The following is a 13,193-nucleotide window of genomic DNA, read 5'->3' as shown; positions in this document are numbered from 1 at the left end:
ACCCTTTGATGTTCCTTACTCGGGAGATACAGAATGCTTTTGCTGTGCAAAACCAGACTGTTGCAGTGTTCTTTGACCTAGAAAAAAGCCTACGACACGACCTGGCGAGGGGGTATCCTTTTGCAACTTGTAGAGTGGGGTGTTGTGGGTAATTTATTCTATTGTCTGAAAGATTTTTTGTGTCAGAACGTTACCTGAAAGTAAGAGTGGGCTCTTACATTTCTTCTGCTTTCCCTCAGGAAGAAGGGTTACCTCAGGGAAGCGTTCTTAGTCCAACACTCTTTAATGTAGCTGTCAACGGTCTACTAGAACAAGTTCCTGTCGGGGTGCATGGTCTGGCCTTTGCTGATGATTATGCAATAATCTGTAGTAAGTCCACAGCTGTTGAAGCTTTGGTCAAACATGATACCAGAACTGCTATTAATGCTTCAACATCATGGGCCAGTGCTAAAGGGTTCAAATTTTCACCAGAAAAAACCAAAGCTATACGATTTTGTCGATTACGAAGAGTGGAAGAGATCCCTACGTTGTTTTTAAACGATTCGATTTTACCTTATGAAGATAGCATTAAGTATCTATGTGTTACATTTGATAAGAAATTAACTTTTACTCAACATGTTAATGAAGTTGTATGTAACGTGAAACTTCGACTTAATATTCTTAAAGTTGTATCTAATTTTAACTGGGGGCAGATCGAATTACCCTTTTGAGGATGTACCAGGTGTTATGCCTAAGCAAAATTGATTATGGTTGCCAAGTTTATGGTTGTGCGTGCAAGACAACACTGCAGAAATTAGATGTTGTCCATAATATGGCTTTACGTATTTGTACGGGAGCCTATAGAACTTCACCAGTAGAAAGCCTATATGTTGAGTCCGGTTTTCCCCCACTATTTATCCGTAGGGAGGAATTAGGCTTGAGAGCCATATCAAGAATACTTACGTCAAGCTAAACCCTAACTATAAGTACGTTAGAGAACCAACTGACAGAGCCCCAAATAGACCGAGACTTCCAAAGCCGCTTGAGGTCCGACTAGCAAGCTCTGCCAGGGAGGTGGGATTACTTCCCCCTGCAGTAGCTGAAATTTCGCCTTCAAAGTTTCCTCCTTGGAATAGACCATGCCTAGAAATCTGCCCAATTAGGGACAGCAGGAGCAACAGTTCTGGTGAACAGTTGAGGGCAAAGTTTCTTGGACCATGCTTCCGAACATGGTGATTCTCATCATATATATACTGATGGCTCGAAGGGTTCTGATGGTGTTGGTTGCTCTGTAGTGACTGGTGGTAATATAATTAAAAAGAAACTTCCTTCTAATTCTTCTGTTTTTTACAGCTGAACTGCTGGCAGTTTTGACTGCTCTTAAATATATCTTTATAGTTCTTGTACCAACAAGGTTTTTTACCATTTTTACCGACTCTTTGAGTGTTTTATCTTCTCTAACAAAAAGCCTAGTCTCTTGCCATCCTTTAGTGCAAGAAGTACAAGATTGGTTTTATCTTTTAATTAATAGAAGAGGATTTTCTGTTGGATTTTGTTGGGCTCCGTCCCATGTTGGAATTGTTGAGAATGAGCGAGCCGACGCTGCTGCTAAGGCTGCAACTAGGCTTAGGCACATTTCCAACATGGGCGTCCTGTATCTGATTTTAAAAGTACCATTCGATTTTATTGTAGAGACCAGTGGCAGGCCCACTGGTCTACTTTAGATAATAATCTTAAATTGAAATCGATTAGGCCTTCTGTTCATCCTTGGCCTCATAGCCGGATGGATAGAAGGTCTGAGATAGTTTTAGCTAGATTGCGTATTGGCCACACTAAATATACTCACAGGTATCTAATGACGAGTGGAGCAGATAGGCAGGTTCCTCGCTGTTCCACCTGTCATGTGGATTTGACTGTGGTGCATATTTTGGTGGAGTGCCCTCATTTTGAAAACCAAACGTAGAGCTTGTTTGCTGGCAAATAAGTCTCTTGCCGATATTTTAGGTGAAGGTGCTCGGGCAGAGCAAATTATGACATTTTTAAAAAATATTGGTCTTTTTTACGAATTGTAGTTTTCTTTTAATTGTTTTAGGTTTCTTGTTTGGTTTTTATGAATGAATGATTTGTATGTTAGATCGGTTGTGTGTATGTTTGTTTGTGTGACAGTGACTTTTTTTATTAAGATATATATGCGCTGAATGGCCCTCGGGCTCCGGCGCTTGGCTATGTGCCAAAAATGTTATAATCTAATCTAATCTTGAACGATGTTATGTTGCATGGCCTCCAACTCCTTCAGGTCATCTGTCGTAAGCTCCTCTTGATGCTCCTGGAGAAGGTCATTGATGTCGTCCTCGTTGACGACCAGCCCCATGCACTTGCTGAGTGCAATGATCTCGTCAAGATCTGGTTGCGAAACAGTTTCAGGATCCTCAACTGTTTCTGAATCTGCACCAGCTTCGCCCACGTCGAATCCCTCGAAGTCTCGGGTGGATACGGCATCAGGCCAGAGTTCCCTCCACAAAGAATTCAAGGTTCGCCTCGAAACCTCCTGCCAAGCTTGATCGATGAGTCGGATGCATATCACAACATTGAAATGCTCCTTCCAAAATTGACGCAAGGTGAGGTTTGTGGTATCGTGATGTCGAAACATCTCTTGAAAAGATGTTTCGTATACAGCTTCTTTAAAGTTCGATATCACTTGCTGGTCCATGGGCTGGAGGAGAGGGGTGGTGTTAGGCAGAAGATAAAGAACCTTGATAAAAGGATACTCCGCTAGGATATCTTCCTCGAGGCCAGGAGGTGAGCAGGAGCATTGTCCAACATCAGCAGACATTTCAGATGGAGGTGCTTCTCTTCCAAGAATTTCTTCACTGTCAGGCTGAAACACAGATTTACCCACTCCGTGAACAAAAGTCTCGTTACCCAGGCTTTCGCATTAGCCCTCCACATCACTGGAAGATTCTCCTTAAGCACTTTGTGGGCCTTGAAGGCTCGAGGAGTCTCTGAATGATAGACAAGTAGGGGCTTCACCTTGCAATCCCCACTGGCGTTGGAACAAAGTGCGAGCGTAAGCCTGTCTTTCATAGGCTTATGCCCGGGTAGCGTCATCTCTTCCTGCGTGACGTACGTCCGACGAGGCAATTTTTTCCAAAAATGGCCAGTGTCATCACAGTTGAAGACTTGCTGAGAACTGTAGCGTTCGTTGATGGTCATCTTGTCAAACGTATTAATAAAGGCTTCGGCAGTTTTTGTGTCTCAGCTGGCCGCCTCCCCATGCTGCACCACCGAATGGATGCCAGTCCGTTTACAGAATTTTTTGAACCACCCATGAGAAGCCTTGAAGTCTGGGGTTGGCGTCAGTGTCCCTTCTCCTCCGTCGTCTTCGGCCTAGGCAATCAAATTGCCAAAAATAGCGCTGGCCTTGTGGCAGATTGCCGTCTCGGTTATCGTATCGCCAGTGATTTTTTTTTCTTTTATCTAGACAAGAAGCAGCCTTTCCATCTTGTCATGGACGTGGCTCCTCTTGCTAGACAAAATAGTTACACCCTTGGAAGGTGTAACTGCTTTAATGGCTTCCTTCTGCTTAAGGATGGTGCCTATTGTCAACGGATTTCGGCCATATTCCTTGGCGATCACACTCAATCGCATGCCAGCTTCATACTTTTTAATTATCTCCATCTTCGTCTCCAAAGAAAGCATCCTCTTCTGTCCGTGAACTTCAACTTTCTTGGTTGACTACGTATATACTGTACATAATCAAGTTATGTAGTATACATATGTATGTACTAAAGTTCTCACACAACACGATAAAGTAGTACAACAACGAAATCACTAACGAATTTACGTTAATAAACGAAATTGTATAGAATGAACGAATTCGTGCTACGTATAGAAACGATGCTGCTACCGAGAGGCTGAAAAAGCATACCGCTATGTAGATGCATGATGGGAGAGATTCTGGCCAATAGGAGAGCAGGATCTTATGGCGGTGACTAGCGTCAGGAACCTAAGGGAGAGCGGGAGGTTGGTGGCGAGTCTACTCAGTTGACGGCGCGCAAGTTTTAAAATTGTTATCGGTGGTCCGGGCGAATGTATGTACAGCCAAAAAATCTTCGTATTTGCTTTCATAACTCGAATTTTTCGTAAAGCTGCCATACATGTGGAAATCTTAGCAACATAAATACTGGATAAGACAAAACCTTATTTCATTATAAAGATATCATTTTTAATTCATATTAATGTGGATGTACCCAGAACATTAACCGTATGGAAATCACACAGGTTTATCACTGCATTAGTCTAACATTTGCACTGAATTTGCAAGTGCTAAGTGTCCAATATCATTGGTACTGTATTGTGTATAGTAAACTTCTATGTGTTAATGAAGATCACTTCTCTTTGCCATAGGTAACCTGTTTTGTTATAAATGATCACTGATAATCTATAAAGGAACACGTTTTCTTCGTATCGAGTTAATTTTCCTCAATAACATACTCTAGGTAAGTGATATAAAAGTGAAGTCATTGCAATAAAAGAGAATGTCCCTAAATTATATTAAATCTTGAGTCACTTAATGACACAATTGCATTTTTGAAGAACCAGGCTGTGAGTTATTCACAGTGCACTAACTGACATTTTTGGCAGCTTTCATCTTGTTACTTTGAGCTTTTGTTTTGAATGTTAACTTACCACAAAGTACAAATAATCTGTTGTTCCTACACAATACACAAACCCTCGGCCTTTATCATAGGAATTGTCTTCAGCAAAGCTGGACCTTTAACAGCAGTTAACTAATGAATGACCGGGTGGGAGTCCCACCCTACTAGTTGGCAGAGTGTCACTTTACCTTCAGCCGTGGATGTGCTGCGCGCTGCCCTCGGCCCTGCTTGCCGTTTGCTTCACTTTGCTTTGCTAAACATCGCTCCTTCCTGGTGTGGTTGATATTCTTTTTTATTCAAGGGTCTTACCAAACCGTTAATGAGCTGTAGGATCCCTACTGCAGTAGACCAAAATTCAGACTTTTGTGGTGCGTCACCATCACTAGTGTAGGAGGCAAATAACTGCCCACTTCCAGTAAACAGGCATGATGACGCCAAACCCCTCAATTCGATTTCTGCCAGTTTCCATGTAACATCGGTGGTTTTTTCACTTACCTGTGATTCTGTGACATACTATTTCATTGTGGCTTTGTTTATTTCAATTAGCTTAGCTATTTTAATTATTTTTACTGCCATTTATTCTCAAAATGTCAGATTCTAGTTCATCAGGGGTTAGGTTTTGCGCTAATGGGTGTATGTAAAACTAGACTAGTTAAGGAGATTTATGATTCCCACTCTAGATGCACTAAATGTCAGGGTCAGGAGTGTAATGGAGAGAACATGTTCTGAGTGTCAGGAAAGGGAGGAGCAGAAATGGAAACTATGCGTTTCTCATGCCGAGAAAATTGCCAAAGATAGGAAGAGGAAGCAACCCTTGGAGCTGAAAGTAAGGCTATACAAACCCTCCTTCCTTTACATTAGGAATTACTATCAGCATAGGCTAGGATATGGCCATTAAATTCTTGAATAAGGGGGTTAGGCAGTAACTACCATCTGGTAGACAGGTAGGCCTACCTGCCCAGATGTAAACACTCCACTTTGATTTCAGCTGTCTTCCAATAAAGATGAATGTTTTTTTAGCTCTTGCTGTGATATTGGTCCTCGATGTGTGTACTGTTCCTGTGCTGGAAATCATATTCACTTGTTGCTTTTATCCTGGAGTTTCATCACTGGACAGCACCTTTGCAACTGCCCTGTGATTATTAAATCTACTTCTGCTGGTAAATGTACCTCATTCTGTAGAAGTAGTTTTGCAGAATTTGGAGAAGTCGAGGAGGAAGAGAGCTCGTCAAGTGTAGTCATCTTCCTATTTGTATTCATCATATTTTCTTCAACCTCCACTCCTTCGACCTTTAAGGCTCCCTGCCGAAGAAGAAGGTGGTCTCCCCCTTTTAAGAAATTTTGTCATGGGACTTCTAAGGGTCTGCCCCCTCTGTCTTCCGTTGGCTTGCCTGTTCCTTCTGGAACAGGAACTGTCATGCTGTCCCCAGGGTCTAGCATGTCGGGAGCTGTAGAATTACAAACTTCAGTTTACACTTCTGTTGCTAGTCCTAGAGGTTCTGCCCCTAAGACTAGATCCATGTCGGGCGCTCATTCGTGAGGTTCCCTGAGTGCATGCAAATCTACAGATTCGTGTGTATCTAGAGTCAATGACACAGAGTCCGCTCACCATCACGGCTCAGGCACTGAGTGGAAGAAAGGAGTAAGTCACTCAGGTGACCCATGCCTTGCCGATGATCGCTCTCGCGGTGATGACTTGGTACCGTACATGCAGTTAGACCAGTAGGGGTTCCCCCCTTTCAGTCCTCTTGAGAGGTTTCAGCCTCAACAAGGACTGGGACGTGTAGGTGGATGGTACTGGCCCACGCCTGTCATTTGCACACTCGACTACACCCAGGACATGGCAACCATGAGTTGTAGCAAATGTTTCTCCTGCCCTGCAAGAGTTTCGTAACCATCCTCAGAAAATCATTTCTCCAGGACAAGAATTCTCTCGTAGACTCACGTTGTTGCCATCACTGCAGGTTGATGGCTGCCGGTGATTTGCTTCTCTGGCTAGTTCTGCTAGCAAGGCGACCGAGAGCGTTCACTCTTCCTCACCTATTCCCTCTACTTCCTATGGTTACACCGGGAGGGGCGAGGTGAATAGAAGGGACCCTGCAGAGTGCTCTCTGGATGATTCAGCACTGAGGGACTATGTTCCTGGAAGGATCTTAGGGTACCATCACATATAGGTCCACATCATGCTGGAAGGATCTTCTGTCAATGACGGAAAAACCTCTCACCATCGCGACATCTGGTGTTTAGCTTCTTAGGATTCAAGGACCTGGAGACTATGTTCTCCCTGGCTTTTTCTGTCCTTTGGACGGATTTCAATTTGTTTTCCCCTAAGGGTTCTTGTATTTTGGGAGCCTCGAGTGCATACTCTGTTGCATATTCTGGTTTTTATGCCTGTTCCTCCTCAATTTCTACAGGAGTCGAGGAGGAGCCTTTCCCCTATGATCGTTTGACGAAATTTGGGTGTCGTGCTGAGCGCTTAAATTCTTTGGATTTTCTAGCACTCTCCGAGTGTTTTGGTCTTCTATGATCTGCAAACACTTGGACGATATGAGAATTCCTGATTATTGTTATTACAATAGCCACGAATCTCACTGAATGCTCGAATTCCTTGAAATTTCTGGCATTCTTAGATTGTTATGGTTTTCTGTGACTTCCAAACACTTTGATGAAATGGACATCCCCAATAATTGTTATTACAAAACTCGGGAGTCTCGCTAAGCGATTTAATTCCTTGGAATTTCTACAGATCTCAAGAGTGATTTGGTTTTCTGTAATTTCCAAACACTCAGGCAATGGGTATTCCCAATGATTGTTGCAATAAATGGGAGTCTTGCCGAGCGCCTGGATCCATATGTTTCTCTGGCTCGTGCTGAGTGCTCGGCTTCATCATGTTGCATAGCACTAGGGTGAGACAGGGCTCACCCTCTTATTGACTTGCAAAAGTCGGGTTTGTTGATGATTACCACTCATAATTATGGGTGATCTGCTCGGCTCACTTGACTTGGCTCGGCCAGCCAGCCTTCCGAGCTGAGTGCTCAACTCTACCGAATGCAATCTCTGCTCTTGATCAGTGCGGTCCCTTGCCATGACATATCACCCTCCCTTCCTGTGTTGCAGCGAAATTTTCACAGGGGTCATCGTCTTTGTCATCTTACTCCTCACCTCCCTCATTGAAGGCTTCCACAGCCTAAGAAGAGGAAGGTAGTTTCTCCACCCCCAAGAAGTCTTGCCTCGAGACTTCTTAGAGTCTGCATCCTTTCCTTAGGGAGGAAGCAGTTGTCTGCCTCTTCAACTCACCTACTCCTTTTGGAGTGGGAACCGGGACACTATCCCTAGAAAATATAGTGTCTCGGGAGCCCCTGGAGTTCAAGCCCAGGTTTGTTATCTTGTCTCTGGTTTCAAGGGCTCTGGCTCAAGGAAATGAGGCTGTGTCAGGTACTCGTGTACAAGTCTCTCCAAGTGTACAGCCTCCAATGGGGGGTCGTACACCTACAGTCAGTGATAGGTAGTCTTCTCTCCATCATGACAGTGGTGCAGGGAAAGAGAAGGGACTGAGCCACGTTGGTGGCTCGAACACACCTGTGAAAGCCAGGAATGGCTATTCTTCAAGTGCCAAGATCGATATCACTCTCCCTTGGGACAAGGCATCTGAAGGAGATAGGAGGAGGTTCTCTGTTTAGTCCTCTTCTTGAGGTTCGATCACTGAGAAGATAGATGAGTAGCAAGTGTTGGCAATTTCTTGCCAGCTTTTACTGCATTGAACTCTGCTCAACTTTCACTCGCATTTGAGTGAACGAAATTGTTGTAGGGAATGAATGCTTTGTTTGACAGAATTCAGAAAAGAGCGGGTAAGAACAGTCAATCCTCCTCTCTTTTTTTCCCTCTACTTTCTGGGTTACATCAGGATGAATGAGGGAATAAGAGGAACTCTACAAAGTCTACTCCAAAGAGTTCGAATCAAGAGGCTATGTTATTGATTCAATCTTAGGATCTTACCGAACATACGTCAGTCTGTTCTGGATATGTTTTGGGAAAAACCAGTCCGGCTTGAACAAGTCATGTTTGGTGTCCTATTATCACCATAGAAGTCTCCCTTCAGGACAGCTTCTCCTTCACTCTCTTCATTAGAGAATGACAGAGGTCTGCTTCCACCCTTTATTCTTGTCATTCGAATGAAGAAGAATTAGACTGGAGGTCGATTTACAGGAAGCTACAAATATAATACAAGTACCATCCTACTTACAACCAAGTTTGGTTCCGATCCACTGGTTGTAAGTCAGAATAGATGTAAGTCGAACCTTAGAAAGTGGCCAACATACTGGGTAGGGTATACTATCAAACCTTTGCTATATAAAAGTGCCTACTTAGTACTGTAATGTAATGTACAATCATTATTTCAATCTTTTTACCATAATGTACTTCTACTAATACATTTTAATCATTTATGTAATAGTATATATTACGTACAATCAGGCATTGAGTTACAATGGGGTTAGGTTCTTGCATGCATGTCAGAAGTCGATTCTTACGTAAATTGGTTTGCAATTCAGTCTACAGTACAGTTAATACCAAATGATGCTGCAGATAGGGCAGGGTAACTCAAACTGATGCTGCCTGAGTGATGAGAATTCTCATGCCTGAGTGATGAGAGTTCTCATGAGATGGCGCAGTGCCAAGTAACTCAATGGTCAACTGTCTGAAGTAAGGTTGTAAGTACGAGTGGTCGTATGTCGAGCAGGTTGTAAGTCGGATGGTAATTGTAATATGTTCTCCTCGTGACATGCGTATGTTATCAGTTGCACTGTCCGAGTAATAGGCGCATATCTGTAAGTTAATTCTTTTGGTATGTGACCGAGACAAATAATACCTTCTCTTAATTAACCTGAAACTCAGGACAACCTTTCCGATTTTAATTTTGAGACGTCTATTGGTATCGTTTGCCAACAGCACCACAACATTTGCATTATCACCAAAGAAGAGGGTTTCTTTCCCTCCCATTTCAGTTGAAATGCAGATTCTCGAGTGTATCTTTTTGCACTCGATGCCTCTAAGCCGAACGCATTCCATTATGGAATGCGATTCCGTTCATCTTAGTAATGATTCTCCTTTTTGAAGATTAACTACCAATCTAAATCTCTGCCAGACCATCAGACTTAGGTCTCTGGTTGGCTCGGAATTCTCGCATAAGGCCCATGTCTCATCCTCTCATCCTCCACATTTACTGTTGTGAGAATTTTCAGACAGACATATATATCCCATTAGACTCATTATCATCTTTCTGTTTACCCCACAGTATAACAGAAGTCTGTAGTCTTCTGTTCCTTCACACCTGCCCCACTGGCCGCTGCAATGACACAGAATGATTTTCTTCAGACAATTTGAGCTTTTTCTTCTAATATGTATTTTCTAATTTGTAAGATGTTCCATTATTCGTTGTTCACCCCAAATTGAAATTGGAAATGGAAGATACTTCACCTGTTTCCCGCCCAACTAGCTCTGCTTCCAGAGTAGATACAAAAGTTCCTCCCGATCCAACCAACAAAATGCAGTTCTTCAGGCAGTACAATCCCTGTGTTTTCATTACTAAAAGACTCTCCACCTTCATTGCAAGCACCAACTTTCTCACCGAGTAGCAATGAAATAGTGGAATAACTTTTTCAGTCCTCTTTAAAACACCAGGGATTAGAGCTGTCTTCACTGGTTGGTATCATCGACGGGACTTTTTCTGTGATCAGAATCTTGAGAGTTCACTTTTCTCCGATTCAACTGTGAAGACATAGGTTCACATTCACCTTAGTCATTCATTAAGTAGTATTGTTTCTCATTCATTGAGATTCAATTACTGATGAGAAACTTCTCTGTCTTACCATCACAGGGTCCTCAGTCTCTAGAAAGCATTTCATTCTCAACTAATGTGCATATACTTCACGAGAATCATCATCTCATCTCTCGGCATCATTGGCAAAGAAGATGGACAATTTGCATGGTTCATTCTCAGCATCACCCTTCAAAATATAGGTGTCATGTCATGACTAGGTCTCGGATGTGCAATCATTTGGCATCTGTTGATGAGTCTGACTCCTTCAAAGGATCGAAACCCTACACTTAGTGTTGATACCTTTATCCACTGCTGACTTCCAATGCAGAAATGTCTAAGGACATGTCTTCCTCAGAGTCCTTTGAGATCGGGAGAAACTCCTCTGCAGTGTGACACATCCAATGTACGATCTCTCAGAGAGCAAGCAGCGCCAATGGCTTGGTACTTATCACTCTGAAAAATGTCGGACCAGAAGAAAGATGCGGTCTCATTACAACCACATTTATGTCTTTCTTCCTTTGGGTCTGCCCACAGGTCATTGGAACCTCTTTTCCTTGGACCAGTGGTGGATTTTCACAAGTTTTGTTTGCTTACCTGGCTCCTTCAAGAGGGCAAGTTACATCTCACCTATGGTGTGCGGTTCTAGAGGTAAGAAGGATGCGAGAGTGACTGGTCTCTCCACCTTCCCCTCCTTTTACTTCTACTCCTTTTCTTTCAGGTTGAGGATAGGACTGGAACTTACATTTGCTGGTGAGGCTTTTGATGCAGTAAGTTTGCACATCGAGTTTCCTTTCTATTGTTCTTATTAGAATCATAGAAGCAATCCAGTTCCTTCCTCTAAGAAGGGAAGAAAAGAGACTAGCAATAATGCAAAGTATTAATGCCTCCAACTTTGTCGAAAAGGCCCAGAAGTCTGACTCTTGATCATGCAGCAACTATACACTGATCAAGTTGTCAGCGGCAGGGCACTCCTCCTCGCTCTTCTGACCAGGAGGAATATCCTAGGTATGCTGGACTCCAGTCAGTTCTGGAGGCTCACTCACATTCCTCCCACCAATCAGTGAGTCTTCCTAAAGTCATGGACTGAGGGATTGTATATCATGTAGGAACAAGTCACAGTTTTTGAAATTAAATTGTATTTTAACTAACTATACAAACCCATGGTCCTTTACATTAATGCCCACCTCATGCCACCCCTCAATCTGAAGCCTGGGCTGAAAGGCAAAATGGAGTGTTTACATACGGGCAGGTGGGTCTTGTTCAAGAATTTAACGGCTGTATTCCAGCCTACACTGAAAGTAATTCCTAAAGTAAAGGACCTCAGGTTTGTAGAGCTAGGAAATGTACAATTTACTTCAAGAAATTTATATTGGGACGCCTGATGGCTCCCTGCAAAAATGATTCAACCACCCAGTGATAATAACACGAAATAAAAGCTATTCTCCCGTCTGCTTAAGCAAGTTCCCCCCTTTCTCCCTCATCTTATTTCGTTAACTCTTCTACGTGGGAAAGAATCAATGCTCATACAAACAACCAAATGACTTCTTTAGGCCCGTGCTAAAGTAGATTCTGAGTGGTTGGCTCGAGTTCCTCTCTGGGCAAGAAAGCGCTATGCCATGAATGGCAGGCGGATGGTTAGGTCGCCCACAGGTTGGGGGTTGGGTGTGTGTCTGGGTGAATGACCGCTGATCAAAACATAAGGTTGCTTGTACCTTTTCTTTCTCTACTTCAGTGTTGTAAAATGTTATCGCTTTGTGTCTTGATTCACTACAGATTTATTTACTTTTATCTTATGGTACTACAAAAAATGAATATATTTTCTTTGATGCTACTGCATTTCTTTAAGCAAAATTCTTCTGACTTGGGTAACAGGTTTCTGTCTCTGCCTCTTGGAGGTAATTTTCTTATAAGGGTACAGCTTGCCTAATTCTAGCCTACTTTCCTATTATCCTACCACGTGGTAGCTGCAATCGAGAGAGAGATCGAGAGAAAGAGAGAGAGAGAGGCTTGGGAAAAAATCCTCTGCCCACACCTAGCTAATTGTAACTTCCATCACTAATACAGAACTTTTTAACCCATGATAGACTATGCAAACGGAGCCTGGCACTGACTCTTGGACAAATTACTCTTCCTATCTACCTGATGCTGTTACGTGGTAGCAATGAAAAAACAAGCTAAATGATAGTTTATTTGTCTCTGTCTCACAGGCTAAATTAAATGTTGGCATGCAGTTCCCTAAAGATTTTCCTAACTCTAACTAAAAGAAAGATGGCAGCCAGAATTTTGTTTTACTCCTAACAATAGATACAGTAGTACCTCAGACTTCAAGCTTAATTCATTCCAGAAGGTTGTTTGAAATACAATATGTTCGGAATATATGAAACAAATATCCCCATAAGAAATAAGAGGAATCAGGATAATTCGTTCCTGTCAACCCAGAAAGTCCCACTTTTCAAATTTTTTCCCATTATTAATGTGTTCAAAAGTTAATTTAAGGGTGAAAAGTAATAAAACAGTACATTATATGATTTCTGTACTAGACTCGCCCATATTGAATTATCCAGTTCTGACAAATTAACCAGTTTTGATGTAACATCTTTATTTACTAAAGTTCCAGTTGTATAAAAAGAATTGCAAGTTCACTCTTACAGGTAATATTTATAAACAAATATTTGGTATGGTTATGGGTAACCCTCTTTCGCCACTTTTGTCTAATGTTTACATGGAGTTTTTTGAGT

The 13,193-nt window shown here is 42.4% G+C and overlaps 1 protein-coding gene across 2 annotated transcripts in view; it reads left to right on the top strand.

Moving 5' to 3' along the window:
- LOC135204754 (gastrula zinc finger protein XlCGF8.2DB-like) overlaps nucleotides 1-13,193 on the top strand; it is a 56,813-nt gene that overhangs the window by 29,244 nt on the left and 14,376 nt on the right. Inside the window, exon 3 of one of the 2 annotated variants that reach the window (XR_010312331.1) lies at nucleotides 4,387-4,474. The exons of the other annotated variant lie outside the window; for it this stretch is intronic. The gene's annotated coding sequence lies outside the window, so the exon portion shown is untranslated. Of the gene's footprint in view, nucleotides 1-4,386; nucleotides 4,475-13,193 lie in introns of those variants that run through there. 2 annotated transcript variants of the gene reach the window in all.

Source organism: Macrobrachium nipponense, chromosome 47 (assembly GCF_015104395.2).
Source record: "Macrobrachium nipponense isolate FS-2020 chromosome 47, ASM1510439v2, whole genome shotgun sequence".
Classification (NCBI taxonomy): Eukaryota; Metazoa; Arthropoda; class Malacostraca; order Decapoda; family Palaemonidae; genus Macrobrachium; species Macrobrachium nipponense.
The sequence above is the reverse complement of the archived record's forward strand: the minus strand, read 5'-3'. Positions and strand labels throughout refer to the sequence as shown.